At 29.6% G+C, this 19655-nt stretch overlaps 1 protein-coding gene across 2 annotated transcripts in view; it reads right to left on the bottom strand.

Annotated features, from left to right (window-relative positions):
• LOC119606466 (serine-rich adhesin for platelets) overlaps positions 1 to 19655 on the bottom strand; it is a 148866-nt gene that overhangs the window by 104708 nt on the left and 24503 nt on the right. Inside the window, exon 2 of one of the 2 annotated variants that reach the window (XM_037959981.1) lies at positions 11644 to 11706. The exons of the other annotated variant lie outside the window; for it this stretch is intronic. The gene's annotated coding sequence lies outside the window, so the exon portion shown is untranslated. The remainder of the gene's footprint in view (positions 1 to 11643; positions 11707 to 19655) is intronic. 2 annotated transcript variants of the gene reach the window in all.

The raw sequence follows: 19655 nt of genomic DNA, 5'->3' as shown, positions 1-19655 counted from the left end.
TAATACATTATAATTAAATTATAAGGTAATTATAATATTTTATAATTTATTATAACTCTATTATAATGCTTTCTAGAGAATTATAATACAATTCTAATTTGCTTTGTTTTAGACCTTAATCTATGCTTAAAATTTCTACTTTTCTTTTTAGTAAAATATCTATTTAGTTTTAAATACAAAATTTTATTAAACTTTTTTTTGCCACACAACTTTTAAGTAGCTTAAAGGTAATTTATTTTATAAAAACATTTTACGGGAGAATTTTTGTTATTTTAGTTAAATGTTTTTTATTTTAGCAAATGTATGTATTTTATTTACATGACCAAGGTTATTTTTAAACTTCAAAATAAAATTTATAAAAAAAAACTGCCAAATCAAAAGCAAAAAAAAACTGCAAGTAATAATGTGGCCAAAAGGATGATTAAGTTAGCGTGGGTGTAGATGAGTTTAGACACAGGTCTAAAACCGAAAAAAAAATACATATGTATATATAAAATAGCAAACAACTGTATTGTTAATAAAAATTTGCCAGCCAGCCAACTGTTTGCAAAAAAGGCTATAGCTAAAAAAAAGCAAATTACAATGTAAAATAAAATATAAAAGGTTCAATGAATTTTATAACAAAACAATTACACAAGCAGTTTTTTTGTAAAGTTTTGTAATAGGGATATTCATGTTAGGTAAATAATTTAAAAAATTTCATAAAATTAATTTCTTAAGCGTTGCAAAATAAACTCAAAATGGGAATTGAACTCGCAGACCTATGTATATTAGACAACAATTATATATATACATATATTACAATATTTTTGTTAATTTTTTTCGTAATTTGTTATGAGTTTATTTTTTACAAAAACAATTTCATATTTACTATTATTCCCCTAACATTTGTTTAAAAACAATTGTTTTTACAATTAAATTAAATTGATTTTTTCTCTTTATTTAGTAAAACAGGAAGTTTTTGTTAAAAAAAATTTAAACGCTTAACACATATATTTTTTATTAAACTTTTTGCAGAGATTTAATTATTTAAAGCCTTAAACTGAATTTAATGTGAATTTTAAATGTAATAATAAATAAGTGTTAAAATTGATCAAATTATTGTGGTAAATTAACACAATTTTTCAATTTAATAAGAAATGTTTTTTTTTTAAATGATTTAAATTTAATTGATTTAAAATTTATTTCGAAATAAAATTGCTAAAATGTGTCACAGATTACGCACGCAACGGTAACGAAGCGGCACAAAGAAAACAACTTAGACAGTTTTGGGCATCAGTTTTATGAAAACAATTTACGCTTATTTCTACTGAAATAAATTTTCAAATATTTTCGCAGTAAATTATACTTGCAGCTTTTAAGAAAACAAACTTTAAAAGAAGTCATAACAGATTTTTAGTAACTAGTTACTTAACTCACTATAAGTAATGCAGGTGGTATATAGTCATTATTACGAAATATGTTTCTTTAAAATCCTAAGTAATTAATAGGATTTTAAAGCAAATCATATAATTATTTTTTATTATTACTTTGACTAGTTCCCTACTTTTTTCATGCACTGTACAATACATACTTTCAAGCTTCATTTCATAAAAAATAACAAACAAAAAAACACCCAACATATGACGACTGATTGTCATGTCATTTAAAAATTGCAATATCAGTCTCAGCAGCAACAGCAGCACAACAACTTTTAACAACATGTGTGTGAATCTTTAATGTCCACATGCAATCATTACTTTTTTCAGAAAAAATTATAATAAAAACTAGAAAAAGTGACATGTTGCATGTAGTATAATAATGTTCTTTGTGGAGACACCATAAACAACAGCAGCAAAAAAAAAAACTTAAGAAACTACAAAATAATATCCCTTTTAAACGTTTAGATCTGTGTGTCATACTGATGTCTGTTTGTATCTCCTTTTAAAGTGTTTTTATTATACTTAAGAATAAAAATGGAGATCACTAGAAGATGTTGATGATGATAATGATGATGACAATATGAAATTATTATAATGATCATGCCATAAGTTGAATGTATGTCACAATTTTAATTTAAGTACGAGTGCAATTTTATTAAAAACGTTTGAAAGTATGAAAGAAAGCCAGAATAAATTTCCTGTAATAAATGAAATTGAAAGAAGTTTTGATTCGTTTTGAAAGCTTGATTAAATAAAGATTTAATCATTTAGTTATTAAATATTATAATGCATTTAGCAATTACATAGATGGCTAATTAATTTACCGTAAGCAATAAATTATAAAGTTTAATAATATACTATAGCACAATTATAATGCATTATACATATTATACATTTATTATAATGTTTCATAATCAATTAAAATTCGTTATAACACAATTATAATACATTATAACATAATTATAATAAGTTATAATTGGTTAAAACGTAGCTTAAATGCATTATGACATATTATAATACACTTATAATGAATTATAATGTTTATAATATAATTATAATGCTATATAATATAATGCTACATGCTCTATTGTAACACATTATAATTCAATTACATTGGTTATAATTCATAATAATGGATTATAATGCAACTATAATGTAATTAAACATATTATAAAAAGACTATAATGTAGAATTATTAATTATAATTGTTTACAAAGCATTATAATATATATAGATTACAATACAATTATACTACATGATAATTCAATTATAATTGATTATAGTGGATTATATTATAGATTTTAACGCAGTACAGCATATTATAGAAAAACTACAATGTATTATTATATATTTATAATGGATTTTAGTAGATTATAACGTAATTATAATTCAATAAAACATATTAAAACTAAACCATAAAACTTATTATAACAAGACTATAATGTATTATAATTTATTATAATGTATTATAATGCATTATAATACCGTTATAATACAATTATAATGATTTGTAATAGTTTATAATGCATTATAATGTGTTATAATGCAGTACAACATACTATAACTAGAACGTAAGGTATTACAATGTATTATAATTCAATAATAATGGACTGTATCAGTTTAAAACTCAATAATAATCCAACAAAATGTATTATAATATATTATATATAATGTATTATAATTCATTATAATGTATAACACTGTATTATAATACCATTATAATACAATTATAGTGTCGTGTAATAGTTTATAGTTTATTATAATCCATTATAATAAATAAAAACGCCATTATAAAGCAGTAAACATATTATAGTGAAACTATGATTTATTATAATGCATTATAATGCAATTATAATGGATTATTTAGATTATAATGCAATTATAATTCAATTAAACGTATTCTAAAAAGATTATAGTGTATTATAATTTGTAAAATACAATTATAATATAATGCATTATAATGTAATTATAATGGAATAAAACATATCACAGCAGAAGCATAAATTATTATAATTTATTTTAACTCATTATAATTGCGTTATAATCAATTAAAATGTATTATAATACATTATATCTAAATTATAACGTAATAAAATATATTATAACAAAAATATGATTTATTTTAATGTATTATAACTTAATTTTATTCGAACATAATAGATTATAATGATTATAATTACATTATAATGCATTTACAGTATATTACAGTATACAATTATAATGAAATAAAACAAAATTATAAAACAAAATAAAGTAATTATAATCAATTATAACATATTATTACATTATTATAATCAATTCTAATAAATTTAGACGCTATTGTAATACAGTTATAATGGATTATTGTAGATTATAACGCAGTTATAATTCAATAAAGCGTACTATAACAAGACTATAATGTATTATAATTTGTATAATGTGTTAAAATGCATTATAATGGATTATTGTACAATTATAATGAAATAAAACATATCACAGCAGGACCATAACATATTATAATTTATTTAAACTCATTATTATTGCGTTATAATCTATTATAATGCATTATAATACATTATAACTCAATTATGTTATAAAACATATTATAACAAGAAAAATATTTATTTGTGTTTATTATAACTTAATTTTATTTGATTATAATGAATTATAATTATTATAATAATATTATAATGCAATTATAATGCATAATAATGCAATTATAATACATTATAATATATTATAATACATTATAATAAATTATAATGCGATACAACAAAACTATAAAAGAAAATAATGTAATTATAAAGAATTATAACTTATTATAATCCAATATAATGCATTATAATACTGTTATAATTCATTACTTTCCATTATAACTCTATTATAAAGCTTTTGTATTAATAAAAAGTAGTTGCAATAGTAGTAAATATTTGTAAATATAAAACTAAAATAATTTACCCTTAATTTAATATCAAAATGAGGTTATTTATTATTTTCATATGTACAAATTTATCTATAACTCTAGCATCTAGTGACACAATTTGTTGTTATTTCTAGACTCTTCATTTTCTCTTAACTCGTCTACTCATGTATTTGATTTCCCAAAACCACAAAATATTTGCCAGATGCTGTTTTATATTTTTTCATTTAGAGCATTACTAAGATTTCTTTCAGATTTCTTCTCAAGTAGATTTTGCAATCTGATTCATATTTATTTTTTTTTTTACATTCTTTTAGATTATTTATAAATTTTTAAAGCAAAAAAAAAACACACAGAGTTTTATTTATCTGGTACGTAATAGATTTAATAAAATTTAAAATGAAAAATTTCATGTTAAAACAATCAGTTGATTGATTTGAGATCAGTGCACACACATTCACATTTAAATTCACATTCACAAAACCACCGCCACCATCAACCATTATTATTAAATGAATGAATGTAGTAGGAGAAAGAAAAAAAAAACGTCTGTCAATTGGTATACGAGTAAAAATTTCCTTTAACAGCAGTTTAAGTGATGCTGCCTGCCACTGCCAACTGCTGCTGGAGCTGCTAACTGCCAGACAAACAATTCAAATTGTTTAAAATCAAATCAAGGAAAAAGTGATTTTCTCTCAAAATATATCCAACAATCATCATCATCATCAACACCATCATCATCATTGTATTCCGTGCCTCAATTTTTCTTCTTCCAAACAGAAAAATAAAATATTTATATTAGATGTAAAACAACAATAAAACACAGAAATAATAAATCTTGAGTTGTTTTTTTTTTTATCTTCATCTAGTGATTTCTTACTGCTTTTTCATTAATAATTTATGCATTTCACTTGATTTTATTTAAACATGCAATAATGCAGGAAAATTTTGCTGAAGGAAAAAATTTATGATTTTTCTTTAAAGAAAATGTTTTACTTTAAATCATTTTTTTCTTTTTTCTTTCTAAATATTGTTCTTGTTTTTTGCAGTGTTTTCTTTGCAAAATGTTATGACATAAAAAGTTAATGAAAAATTACTTGATGTATTTTTCTTCGTTTTTTTTTAACATTTTCATTTTTAAACTTTTGTAATTTTCTTTAATGGTATTTCATTTAGCTAATGGTGGTCGCTAAGGAAAGTGTGTGTTAAAAGTGAAGAAAAGTATTAAATTTAAAGATTTTATTAGCGACGGGTAGTCATCTTGACGCGGTGAGTGCTACTGCCACCCAGGCTAGTCTGGCGGAGAAACCGGGCCGTGCTAGTCTTCCTACAACGGCGCTTCGCCACCAAAATTCTAGCGAGCTTAGCTGGCAAGCCACTTGTGTCGCTAACTAAAGAGGATAAGTACTCTCAAGAATCGGCTAAGGAAAAATTGGCTGTTCTGGAGAAGAGTTCCATCCCACTTCGAGTCTAAAGACGCGCCTAAACGTCAACGTTCTGAGTAGGAGGCAGCCCGGGAAAAAACGTTCGAAACCATTGCCTTCCAAGCCGCATCACAGGACTTTCGGTGAAGTGGCTGAGAACCAGTTCACGCTTGCTGGGGTGACATAGAGGCGCTATGTCTCCATCTAGATGGGACATATTGCGAAAAAACTGATGTGACCGAGTGAGGCTAATAGCTCAGAAGAGCCCCCCCCCCCTCACGTCTAAAGACGCGCCTAACCAGCAATGTTCTGAGAATGAGGCTAATCTTCAGGGCCAGCAGCCCGGGACAAAACGTTCGAAACCGTTGCCCCCCAAGCCGCATGATAGGATCTTCGGTGAAGTGGTTGAGAACCAGTGGTTGAGAACCAATGCTGTCTTCGACAGGGGTGACATAGATGGCGCTATGTCTCCATCTAGATGGGACATAGTCCGATCTTCTCTCGATTGAAGCTAATGGCAAAGCGCTCAGCTTTGCTCTTGAAGCAGGCTGTCGCGCTGATAAAGGATCCGTGGGAAGTCACTATGCTGGAAGTGGTCGCTGTGGAAGAGATCCCACGAATGCTTAGATCCACCGCCATAATTCCCGCGGAACCCCACAAAAAAGTTGGCAATCCGGATCTTCCAACCCAAGATTGGAAGATTAACAGTGTCTCCCAACCTGTTGCTGGCATCAGAAGGATTGTGGTTATCCTGAAATAGAAGTCACTGGCGCCGCTTCGCGAGAAACAAGGGAAGGTCTATTACGGCTTTGAGTCGATCTTCCTTCGTGTCTACCGAGGCGACGACAAGGGACAGTTGAAACAGGATGATCCCATTCCTAAGCAATCCACTGCAGATATTTCTAGCGACGAGACTGTCCTTTTGCTGAGTCAGTCAACCTCTAAGTTGGTTAAGGAAGGGAAGGGTCAGACTTAACATATCTATCGGAGGTTGATATCCGAAAGATAGACTCCTTAATTCGTGCGACAAACTGGTTTGCTTATGAAACCAGAGCACTACGGTCGAAATGTACTAATACGCTGAAAGTTTTCTCTCATTTCAGGGATCAATTTACTGGACCCAAGTGTGTTTCCGGTGAAGACATCGCGAGGAGGACCTGCTAACCTAGGCTGGTTGTCTTTATTGACAGCTATTTTCACACTTTGGGACACTCTAATGTACATTAGAAGAACAGTCTTTGAATGGTGTTTCTAATAAAAAGTGGTTCACGGGACACCCTACCAAACATAAACAAAAAAGTTTATGACCACAAAATAATATAAGAAACAGAACACTTATAGCCAGCACTGTACTAGTTCATAAAACTGAACAATTTTTTTCTTTAAACTTCAATTGAACCCAAGACTTGCAATCTTCAACATATATAGGAAGCGACTGATTACTAATAAGATCCAATGGGATAAAGTTCATTCATCTTATTTGAATGTTTTTATATATTAAACACACACATATGAAACACTATATATTACACTGATTTTGCATTAAAGAAAATATGTTAAATTCAATCAGTCAGCGCTAGAGACATTCAACAAAACTATTCCAGCATCAATAGAACTTGTTTGAAACATACTTTTCTTTTCCCCTTAAGAATGAATGAATTTATTTCTGTATAAAAAAATAATGTTGCAGAAATGAATGTATTTTGTTTCTATGGTTTCTTTCATTGAACGATAGAAAATTTAAAATATGCAAAACGCATCCCATAAATAAGATACACTTGAATAAATAATTAATAAACCGCAATTGGATTAAAAAAAAAACGACAACAAAAATCGTAAGAAAACAGACTGCAAATCAAATTAGTTTGCAAAAAGAAATAAAATGTAAAAAGCAAGAAAAGTTTTTTTAATTGAGGAAAAGAATTTCAGTAATTTTTTGTTTTTTTTTTTTTATTTTTTACCAGGAATTTTAAAATATTTTCTCTATAGCCTTTTAAGAGTTTCTGTTTCCCAGATACTGGCAAATGATGCATTACACGCATATTTGTGCGATTTTAGAGGAAGAAGAAGAAAAAACACATTTCAAAGATATTGATTTACATTTTAAAGTATTTACACTGTTTCCCAAGGAAAAATTAAAACTTGTTTAAGAAATTTCCATAAATTTTCTTTTTATAGAAAATTTTACATAAATTTCTTTTTATAGAAAATTTTTTATAAATTTTCTTTTTATAGAAAATTTTTTATAAATTTTCTTTTTATAGAAAATTTTTTATAAATTTTCTTTTTATAGAAAATTTTCCATAATTGTTCTTTCTATAGAAAATTGTTTATAAATTTTCTTTTTACATAAAATTTTCCATAAATATTATTTTTATACAAAATTTTAACTAAATATTCTTTTTATACAAAATTTTCCCAAAATTTTCTTTTTATAGAAAATTTTTCATAAACTTTCTTTTTATAGAAAATTTTCCCAAAACTTTCTTTTTATAGAAAATTTTCCCAAAATTTTCTTTGTAAATAAAATTTTCTCAAAATTTTCATTTTATAGAAAATTTTCCCTAAATTTTCTTTCTATAGAAAATTTTTCCTACATTTTTTTTGTAGAAAATTTTTTATAAATTTTCTTTTTATAGAAAATTTTCCAAAAATTTTCTTTTTATAAAAAATTTTTCACAAAATTTTCTTTTTATAGAAAATTGTTCACTAAATTTTCTTTTTATAGAAAATTTTCCATAAATTTTCCTTTTATAGACAATTTTTCCTAAATTTTCCTTTTATAGAAAATTTTCCCTAAATTTTCTTTTTATAGAAAATTTTCCTAAATTTTTCATTTTATAGAAAATGTTTCTTTAAATTTTCTTTTTACAGGAAATTTTCCATAAATTTTCTTTTTACAAAAATTTTCCAATATTTTCTTTTTATAGAAAATTTTTCATAAATTTTCTTTTTACAAAAATTTTTCATAAATTTTCTTTTTATAGAAAATTTTCCATAAATTTTCTTTTTATAGAAAATTTTCTTTTTATAGAAAAATTTTTTTTATAGAAAATTTTTCACAAAAATTTTTTTTATAGAAAAATTCTCACTAAATTTTCTTTTTATAGAAAATTTTCCCTAAATTTTCTTTTTTTTATAAAATTTTCCCTAAATTTTCTTTTTATAGAAAATTTTCCCTAAATTTTCTTTTTATAGAAAATGTTCCCTAAATTTTCTTTTTATAGACAATTTTCCATAAATTTTTTGGAAATTTTTTTAAAGGTCTTGCCCATTTGAGTTTCAGAAATGGTGTAACTACTCCCCAGTGTCTGTCTGTTTAACAACAAGGAAACTGTATTATTAAACATTTTTTTGTTACTTTTTCTTTAACTTCTGTTGAAATGTAACCAGCGAGTACATTTTTTTTTCTATAACGAAAAAAGCTTCAAGTTAAACAAAACAAATAATGATCATCTTTAAGTTACATTCATTTGTTTGTAATTAGTTTTTTGCTCATTTTCCCTATATTCAAATACACACAGAAGCAAATGTTTTCAAAGTGAATTTATAGCAATAGTAATAACAGTGGTCGGCACTCATATTATCCAAAGACCAAAAACAATTTAGCTATTAACATGTACATATACAACACAAACATCGACAATAAATTTTACAAACGAGCAAATACGAAACGAAAATAACAAAACGACCAGTTTCAAGCTTTCATTAGCAGTAATAAACTTTGAAGCAAGTCTCTTTTTAAAGACCACCACTGCTTTGCTTTAACAAAAAAAACTTGGTTTTTATGCAAAATATGTTTTCTTTTTATTTCTAGCTAAATTTTTCTTTCGGTGTATTTTTTTTTGCAAAAAAGTTTGCGTCTGTTTTGTGGTTAAGTTTATTGTTTTAACGTTTTTCTTTTTTATCATTGGTTTTCCTTCTATTTGTTTTATTGCGAATTTTCTGTGTGTTTAAACTACAATTTTGTTTTATTTGTTTCTATAGTTGTGTTTTTTGTTACTCAGCCATTGTGCAATAACCAAACCATATTAAACTTGCAGAAGTAGAGTTTTTGAGCCATGTTACATTAGGGTTTTTTTGTGGAAATTCGACAAAAATATTCTTAAATTTTTTTATTTTTATAAAAAATTTCCCTAAATTTTTCTTTTTATAGAAAAATTTCCAAAAAAAATCCTTTTTCTAGAAAAATTTCCATAAAATTTTCTTTTTATAGAAAAATTTTCATTTTATAGAAAAATTTTCCATAAAATTTTCTTTTGAAAGACAAATTTTCGATAAATTTTCTTTTTATAGAAAAATTTCATGAATTTTATAAAAAATGTTCATAAATTTTTCTTTTTATAGAAAATAGTTTTTTTTATAGAAAATTTTCTTTTAGACAATTTTCTAATAGACAATTTTACAAAAACTTTCCATTTTATAGAAAATTTTTCAGAAATTTTCTTTTATAGAAAAATTTTCAGAAATTTTCTTCTATAGAAAATTTTCCAGAAATTTTCCTTTATAGAAAATTTTCCAGAAATTTTCTTTTATAGAAAATTTTCCAGAAATTTTCTTTTATAGAAAATTTTCCAGAAATTTTCTTTTATAGAAAATTTTCCAAAAATTTTCTTTTATAGAAAATTTTCTTTTATAGAAATTTACCAAAATTTTCCAAAAATGTTCTTTTATAGAAAAATTTCCAGAAATTTTCTTTTATAGAAAATTTTTCTTTTCAAAGCTGTATGTCTTTATGATATGATGTTTATAGCGTGTTTCTCTTTAACTTGACCTAAGAAAAATTTTGATAAATTCCTGGAATTCTCAAGAATGCCTAAAAAAGTTCGTTTAGTTGAAACCCCTAATCATGGTAGTTTTTTATATAGCATATAACGATTCATACGTATCTACAACTGATGGTAAAATTTAGCAATAGATTTTTTTGTTTTAGTTTTTTGGTTTTTGCATGCAATTAATTTTACTTAAAATTCGCCAACAAATATATATGAGTGGGGGGGGGGGGGGTTTAAGATTTTTTTTGGGAGTTAGATATTTGTGGCAATATAAACAAAGGCATAACAAAAAATGTATTCTCACGTGCTTACAATTGCATTAGTTTTCTCATAAAAACTAAAGATCAAAGTTATTTTTTCGTATTTGAAATATTAGTTTGTTTTTCATCTTGACAAGTTATTAGTCATAATAACCGGTTAGTTGAGAATAAATAGATAAATACCATTATTCAGTTAAAAATATTTCCGGTTGAGAGTTTTATGTTCAAATTACAATACCATTAGTAATTGTAAAAGTATTTATCAAGAAACTGGCCAGACAAAGTCTTTGGCAGGCATTACAGCTGCAATAACCAAATTAGAGAAATCTAAAACATCTATCGCATTTTCTTTTAAAACGGTCAAATTTTCTCAAATTCTGCTTAAAAATTTGTTTATTTTATTAGAAAATCTGGGCACGTTGTTTATATCTTACGCAATAAATCAATTATTATTTTAGCAAAATACTCTCTTGAACTCTCCCAAAAAATATTTATTTGTTTATTTAAACAACAAAAATCTAAATATACAAACTCTAAAAACGGCCTAACAACTAACTACCTGTCATTAAATATTCATAGAAATTTTGTAAACAAAATTTTAAACCATGAGCTCTATCAACTTTTACTAGAAGTCCAACTTAAGGCGTTTATCACTTTTGTTTTTGGAAACCTAATGGTAAAAGTTTTTCTACTATAATGTGTTTGTCTTAAGAAATTAAATAATCATTTTCTAAAAACGCTAAAAAAACAATATAAGCAACAGGTTTTTATTAATAAAATGGACATAAACAAATTAAATTAAAACGTGAGGAAAATTAATTTCAGTAAAAATTAAAAAAATAAACGCAATAAAACAAAACTTACATGATTAATTTGTTTAGGTTTTCTGTTAGTATTTCAAATACACAAATTCAAAAATAAAAATACCTGTAATGAAAAAGAAAAGAAATTAAATTAAAATATTTTGTTAAACAAGAAAAAAATCATTAAAATTTTTAAACATAATTTTACGACATTTCTTTCTTATTTTCCATTCAAAAGAAAAGTTGGTAAAAGTTAAATAATGTATTAAATTATTTAAAGGTCATTAAATATTATTACATATTTGGTTGTAAAGATAAAAATCATATGAATACTATACGCAAAAATAGTTGTAGAGTTTAGAAACAAAAGTAGTTATCTCCGTTTTTAAAACTAGACTAGAGTCTAGACTATAGACTAGACTATAGACTAGACTAGACTAGACTATAGACTAGACTATAGACTAGACTATAGACTAGACTAGACTAGACTAGACTAGACTATAGACTAGACTATAGACTAGACTATAGACTAGACTATAGACTAGACTATAGACTAGACTATATACTAGACTATAGACTAGACTACAGACTAGACTATAGACTAGACTATAGACTAGACTATAGACTAGACTATAGACTAGACTATAGACTAGACTATAGACTAGACTACAGACTAGACTATAGACTAGACTATAGACTAGACTATAGACTAGACTATAGACTAGACTATAGACTAGACTATAGACTAGACTATAGACTAGACTATAGACTAGACTATAGACTAGACTATAGACTAGACTATAGACTAGACTATAGACTAGACTATAGACTAGACTATAGACTAGACTATAGACTAGACTATAGACTAGACTATAGACTAGACTATAGACTAGACTATAGACTATAGACTAGACTATAGACTAGACTATAGACTAGACTATAGACTAGACTATAGACTAGACTATAGACTAGACTATAGACTAGACTATAGACTAGACTATAGACTAGACTATAGACTAGACTATAGACTAGACTATAGACTAGACTATAGACTAGACTATAGACTAGACTATAGACTAGACTATAGACTAGACTATAGACTAGACTATAGACTAGACTATAGACTAGACTATAGACTAGACTATAGACTAGACTATAGACTAGACTATAGACTAGACTATAGACTAGACTATAGACTAGACTATAGACTAGACTATAGACTAGACTATAGACTAGACTATAGACTAGACTATAGACTAGACTATAGACTAGACTATAGACTAGACTATAGACTAGACTATAGACTAGACTATAGACTAGACTATAGACTAGACTATAGACTAGACTATAGACTAGACTATAGACTAGACTATAGACTAGACTATAGACTAGACTATAGACTAGACTATAGACTAGACTATAGACTAGACTATAGACTAGACTATAGACTAGACTATAGACTAGACTATAGACTAGACTATAGACTAGACTATAGACTAGACTATAGACTAGACTATAGACTAGACTATAGACTAGACTATAGACTAGACTATAGACTAGACTATAGACTAGACTATAGACTAGACTATAGACTAGACTATAGACTAGACTATAGACTAGACTATAGACTTGACTATAGACTAGATTATAGACTAGACTATAGACTAGACTATAGACTAGACTATTGACTAGACTATAGACTAGATTATAGACTAGACTATAGACTAGACTATAAACTATAGACTATAGACTAGATTATAGACTAGACTATAGACTAGACTATAAACTATAGACTAGACTATAAACTATAGACTAGACTATAAACTATAGACTAGACTATAAATTATAGACTAGACTATAAACTATAGACTGGACTATAGACTAGATTATAGATTAGAATATAGACTAGACTATAGACTAGGTTAGATATTACACCTACCTTGGACTTAAAACCCCTTCAAATGATTATAAAAAATTATAATTAATTTTAACAAATAATTAACTTAAATCATTAATCACTTTCATACGGTAATTAAAAAAAATTAATTAAAATCAATACTATTAATATTCAAAATCAATTTAACAACCTTAAAAAAACAAATATTTACTCCGGGAAATTAAAACAAACAAATACACGAAAATATAAGTATTTGATATCATTTAAACTATAAAACGTGTGTTTTATTTATTTCTTCTTTATATTCCAAAATACAAATTTGAAACTATTAAGTTTTTCCTTATACTTCCCCTTTTACTTACTTAAGGCCCCTAATGGCCAAAACTACCCAAACACCACATCTGTGCTGTAAATCAAGGTTTTACATATAGAAAGATTCTTTTCAATATTTATTTTTAACATTTCAAAACTTTTTCTTGTATTTGAGTGTGCAGCAAGCATCATTATTTACAACTTTCAACATTTCGTTTTATTTCTTTATATAAAATAGATTTTTATTTTTGGCTGCTATTTTTAACTTTGTTATTCACCCAAAAATACCTTTGGAATTAGTGGGGATTTCTATTTTAGTTTAGAAGCATTTGAAGAGTAAATGTCTTTTTTGCCTACATCAACATATGTGATGTATTTTAAATTGAAGTGTTGCTTTAATTGCATGGAGTAAATAACTAATCTTTAGGATTTTAAGAATTTAAAAACGAACAAAAATCTTTAAGGGGGTAATGAAAAAAGGGGGGGGGCGAAGAATAGGGGAGAGCAGGAGGGGGGGGGAAAAACGGTCGAGGAGACGGGGGAAAGCGGAAAGAGGAAGAAAAACAAAAAGAAGGGAGAGCCAGGGGGAAGTCCGGAAAGGCGGGGGAGGACAGGGGAAAGAGGGAGGGGGGGAACCGGGGCGAACAAAAAGAAGGAGGGAAGCCCCAAAACAAGGGAAAGCAGCGAGCGAGCGAGCGAGCGAGCGAGCGAGCGAGCGAGCGAGCGAGCGAGCGAGCGAGCGAGCGAGCGAGCGAGCGAGCGAGCGAGCGAGCGAGAGAGCGAGCGAGCGAGAGAGCAGCGAGCGAGCGAGCGAGCGAGCGAGCGAGCGAGCGAGCGAGCGAGCGAGCGAGCGAGCGAGAGGAGCGAGGCGAGCGAGCGAGCGAGGCGAGCGAGCGAGCGAGCGAGCGAGCGGCGAGAGGCGAGCAGCGAGCGAGCGAGAGAGCGAGCGAGCGAGCGAGCGAGCAGCGAGCGAGGAGCGAGCGAGCGAGCGAGCGAGCGAGCGAGCGAGCGAGCGAGCGAGCGAGCGAGCGAGCGAGCGAGCGAGCGAGCGAGCGAGCGAGCGAGGAGCGAGCGAGCGAGCGAGCGAGAGAGCGAGCGAGCGACGAGGAGCGAGCGAGCGAGCGAGCGAGCGAGGAGCGAGCGAGCGAGGAGCGAGCGAGCGAGCGAGCGAGCGAGCGGGCGAGCGAGCGAGCGAGCGAGCGAGCGAGCGAGCGAGCGAGCGAGCGAGCGAGCGAGCGAGCGAGCGAGCGAGCGAGCGAGCGAGCGAGCGAGGAGCGAGCGAGCGAGCGAGCGAGCGAGCGAGAGAGCGAGCGAGCGAGGAGCGAGCGAGCGAGCGAGCGAGCGAGCGAGCGAGCGAGCGAGAGGAGCAGCGACGAGCCAGCTAGCGAGCAGCGAGCGAGACTAGCGAGATAGCGAGCGATCTAGAGCTAGCGAGCGAGCTAGCGATCAGCGAGCGTAGCGATCTATCTAGCGAGCGAGCGACTACATCGAGCGAGCTATCGATCTATCGATCGATCATCGATCTATCGAGCTATCTATAGCGAGCGAGCATCGAGCGAGCTATCTATCCTATCTAGCTATCTATATCTAGCTATCTATTATCGATCTAGCTATCTATCGAGAGATCTATCTAGATCTATCTAGCTATCTATCTATCTATCGACTCTATCATCTATCTATACTATCTATCTATCTATCTATCTATCTATCTATCTATCTATCTATCTATCTAATCTATCTATCTAAGTATCATATAATCTATCTATCTATTATCTATCTAGAGTCTAATCAACTTTATCATCTTCAATCATCATCTATCTAAATCCCTATCTACTACCGACTATCTTTAAAATCTATCTACATGTTATAAAAAAGGTATAATTTATATCTACACCTAACCTAACCGACTATTTAAATCCCTGGTCATGCCTGCAACGCAGACCGGGCACCACTAGTTTTTTATAAAAAATTATCAAAAATTTTCTTTAAAAAGAAACATTTTATATGAAAAGGAAATTAATGAAAACTTTTTATTTGTTTTAATCGTTAGGTTAAGATATCTTGAAGAACGAAGAAATCGAAATTTCGTTCGGGCATGATATCTCGAAAACTTGATAAGAAATTTTGTTTAAAGAGAGAATTTCAAATAAATTCTTTGTCATTCTGTATGGTGGTTCCAATTTTTAAACATTTTCAGTTAAACACTCAAATTGTTTTAGGATTTATTTCAAATAAAATTTTCCTCCAATAAAATCTCTTTTTCCCTCATGTCAATTTACAACTTCAGTTTTAATTGTTTTTCAAAAATTTGACATGCCTTGTTGCTAGATTGGTGGTTGTTTTACTTACACGTGTCATTGACACATTTTGAATACAAAATATTATTTCAAAATTTTTATTTAAATGTTTAATTGATTACTATTTCCAAGTGTTTTTCTTAATGTTTGAGTTTTCAAGTACCCTGGCACAAGATACATAAATATAAGTGCCGCTCTTTGTCTAGATGTGGTTGGAGTTGTTTTCTGTTTGAAATTTGAAAACGATCTTGTAATGAGAGATGCGGTATTAGAAAACCATTTGTTAACATAATTTTTAATGGCCGGGATATTATGATGAGTTTGACTATTTTTGGTTATTGTTAAGGTTGCTTTAGCTAATGGATAAGACAGTCTAAGTACGATTATAGGGGAGAAAGTAAAATGATCATGATAATATATATTTTTAGTTTTAGTTTTTTTGTTGTTTAATTCAACATATAACTAACTAATTACCTTTAATAAAACAAATAACGTTTTTTTTTTTAACCTTATTAAATTATGTTATTCCCAAAGTTAAACATTAAAAGCAGCCACATAACTTTTTATCTGTTGAAATTAAAATAAGTATTTAAGAATGTATTAAAATTAACACCAAGAGACTGAACACTTAAAAAAACCCACTAAAAGAAAACAAAAATACACAACCCAACAATTTCCTTTTAACGCCACTAACTGCCTTCTAGTATGTGTCTGTCCATTGCACATTTTCCTCTTGAAAAAAAAAAAATAAAAATGTTTTTATTTTTCCATCATAATATGATGTTAAAAAAAAATATTTTTTTTAATACGTTCATCATACCAAAAATCATCATAAAACATGCACATTTCGCATTAACACTTGGCAAAACGTTCTCTCCTCTACTGGTACCAAAAACCAACGAAAAGGTAGGTCTAGTACTTGGTGGTACTATTTGCCTGTTTGTCTGCCTGGTTGACTGGCTATTTAGTGTATGAATGGATGGAAAGAGGAAAGCTTATCAACATTTTTAAATCGGTTATTTTAACATTAAATAAAATATCATAATTGTGTCATAATTTTTCGCCGACGTCGTCGTAACTTTGTGTAAACGTCAAGATGACACTTAAAATGTTGGTTAATGGTTACTACAATGGGTTATTGCGGTTTGACGGTAAGTGTCAGAGTTTCCATAACTTTTTGGTAGAGATCGGGATCAAGTATGGTAAAATTTTTATAATATCTGTTTTTGTATAAAGTACCAAATTATTCACCCAAATTTGGTCCCTAAGTATGGCTTGCAATCTGGCAAAAAGCATGATTGATTGATAGAGAGGGCACAAAGCACTACGACCTGAGATAAGATCTTTTTTGCAGCCTTTGGTTCACCATTGTAGATTAAGTACACGTATGAATCTTAATGTTTTATACGGTGAGGCGATACTAATGCGCCTCCATAGAGAGGCCATAGTAGCTGACAGTCACAAAGTACATATTCAGAGGTTTCATTCTACAGTTCACAGAATCTGCATAACCTCGTCACATAGTTGTCAAGAATGTGCTGGTGGTATCTAAGTCCACAATGTCCGTTATAAAGTCCCGTTAGTAATCTTAGGTCACTCTTGTTAAGCGACAGTAACTTTTGGGATTTGCTTTTATTTAGCGTTATGAAGCTTTTTGGCAGATATTGACTCCCAGTGGCGGAGAAATTCAGATTCAACGTAAGAATCGCATTTTTTCCTTGTGTATCCTTTAAGGATACCAAAGAATGTTACTGGTCCAATAAATGGGCGCCGTGACAATCTGCTCTTTTATTGCCAGAGTGACCTTCGTGGCCGGGTACCAAACAAAGTGCGATTTTGTTATGTCTACCTAGTTCATTTAGAGATGCCAAGCAGTCAAGTGCGACACCCGTCCCGATTTCATATGATAGTAAACCCTTATGGTGCAGAATCGCACCAAGAGCATATGTGGGACAACTTCTCTTGGTCCTCGTTATGGAGACACAAATGAGACGATAAATTTAGTCCAGGGAAGCCCTTATCATAACTTGATGGCTTTATTGATAGCTTTGAATATATGAAGTCTCCAGTTTAGAGTCTTATCGAAAATGATCCCTAGGTATTGAACATTGTCCGAAAATTTAATAACAGAGCCATTAAAAACTGGCTCGACAAGTCTCAAAGATCTAAATTTAACTTCTATGTTCACATTTTTAAAAGATATATGAGACGAACAAATTTACCAAAAGTTTTTACCTGTGTACTCCCTAGCAAGAACCGAATTTCGAAAAAGTACCAGACACCTGTCTACTTATATTTTGAATAAACAACGATATCTGTTTTACTTTAGCTAAAAAATCCTGCTTAGTGGATCTACATGAACAAAACTACATCTAATGTCAAAATATCATGATGTGATGGAAAAATCTGATGTCAAGCTCTGATCATATACTGGACGATAGACTAAATACACTGTAGACTATGACTGGTCCATAGACTACTCTATAGACTAGTACTGTCTATATATTAGTGTATAGATTATTGACTGCTTAATAGACTAGCCAATAGACTAATCTTTTAACTAGTCTATGAACTTTTCTATGAACTACTCCATAGATTAACCTAATTAGTCCATTATAATCAATAGAGTATATAGACTGGTCCATAAACTAATCAATAAAACAGTCAATAGACTAGTACTTATACTGATCTGTAAATTAGTCAATAAACTGGTCCACAGACTAGTTAATAGATTAGAATATAGGTTAGTCCATAGACTGATCCATAGATTAGTCAATAATCTAGAGTATAAACTGGTTCATAGACTAGTCAATAGACATTAGACTACTTAGTAGTCTGCACACTGGTCTATAGACTATTTCATAGACTGGTATATGGAATAATCTATAGATTAGTTTATAGAATGTTGACTGGTTAAAAGACTGGTCGATTTACTAATCTTTTGACTAGTCTATGTACTAGCCTATGAACCTTTCTGTGGATTAATCCATAGATTAACTTAATTCGTCCATAGACTGATCAATAAAATAGTCAATAGGCTAGTTCGAATACTGGTATATAGATTAGCTGGTCCACAGACTTGTTAATAGCTTAGAATATAGATAAGTCAATAGATTAGTCCTTAGACTGATCCATAGATTAGCCTAGAGACTAGTCTATAAAGTGCTCTTTAGACTAGTCAATAGACCAATTTATAAACTGTACCACAGACTTGTCAGTAGACTGATTCACAGACTAGTTAATAGATTAGAATATAGATTAGTCTATAGAATGATTAGTATATTAGAATATAGATAAGTCAATAGATTAGTCCTTAAACTGATCCATAGATTAGATAAGAGACTACTCAATAGACCAATCTATAAACTGTACCAAAGACTAGTCATTAGACTGGTCCACAGACTAATTAATAGATTAGTATATAGTCAATAGGCTGGTCTATAGACTAGTCAATAGACTATACCACAGATCAGTCAGTAGACTAGTACATAGACTTGTAAATAGGCTAGATCTAAAACGACTAAACTAGTCATATACTACTTGAAACCGAATGAAGCCCCTGCTAAA

This window comes from Lucilia sericata, unplaced genomic scaffold (genome assembly GCF_015586225.1).
Source record: "Lucilia sericata isolate MDLA Ls3-8-SP2 unplaced genomic scaffold, ASM1558622v1 Contig000587F_arrow, whole genome shotgun sequence".
Taxonomy (NCBI): domain Eukaryota; kingdom Metazoa; phylum Arthropoda; class Insecta; order Diptera; family Calliphoridae; genus Lucilia; species Lucilia sericata.
The sequence above is the reverse complement of the archived record's forward strand: the minus strand, read 5'-3'. Positions and strand labels throughout refer to the sequence as shown.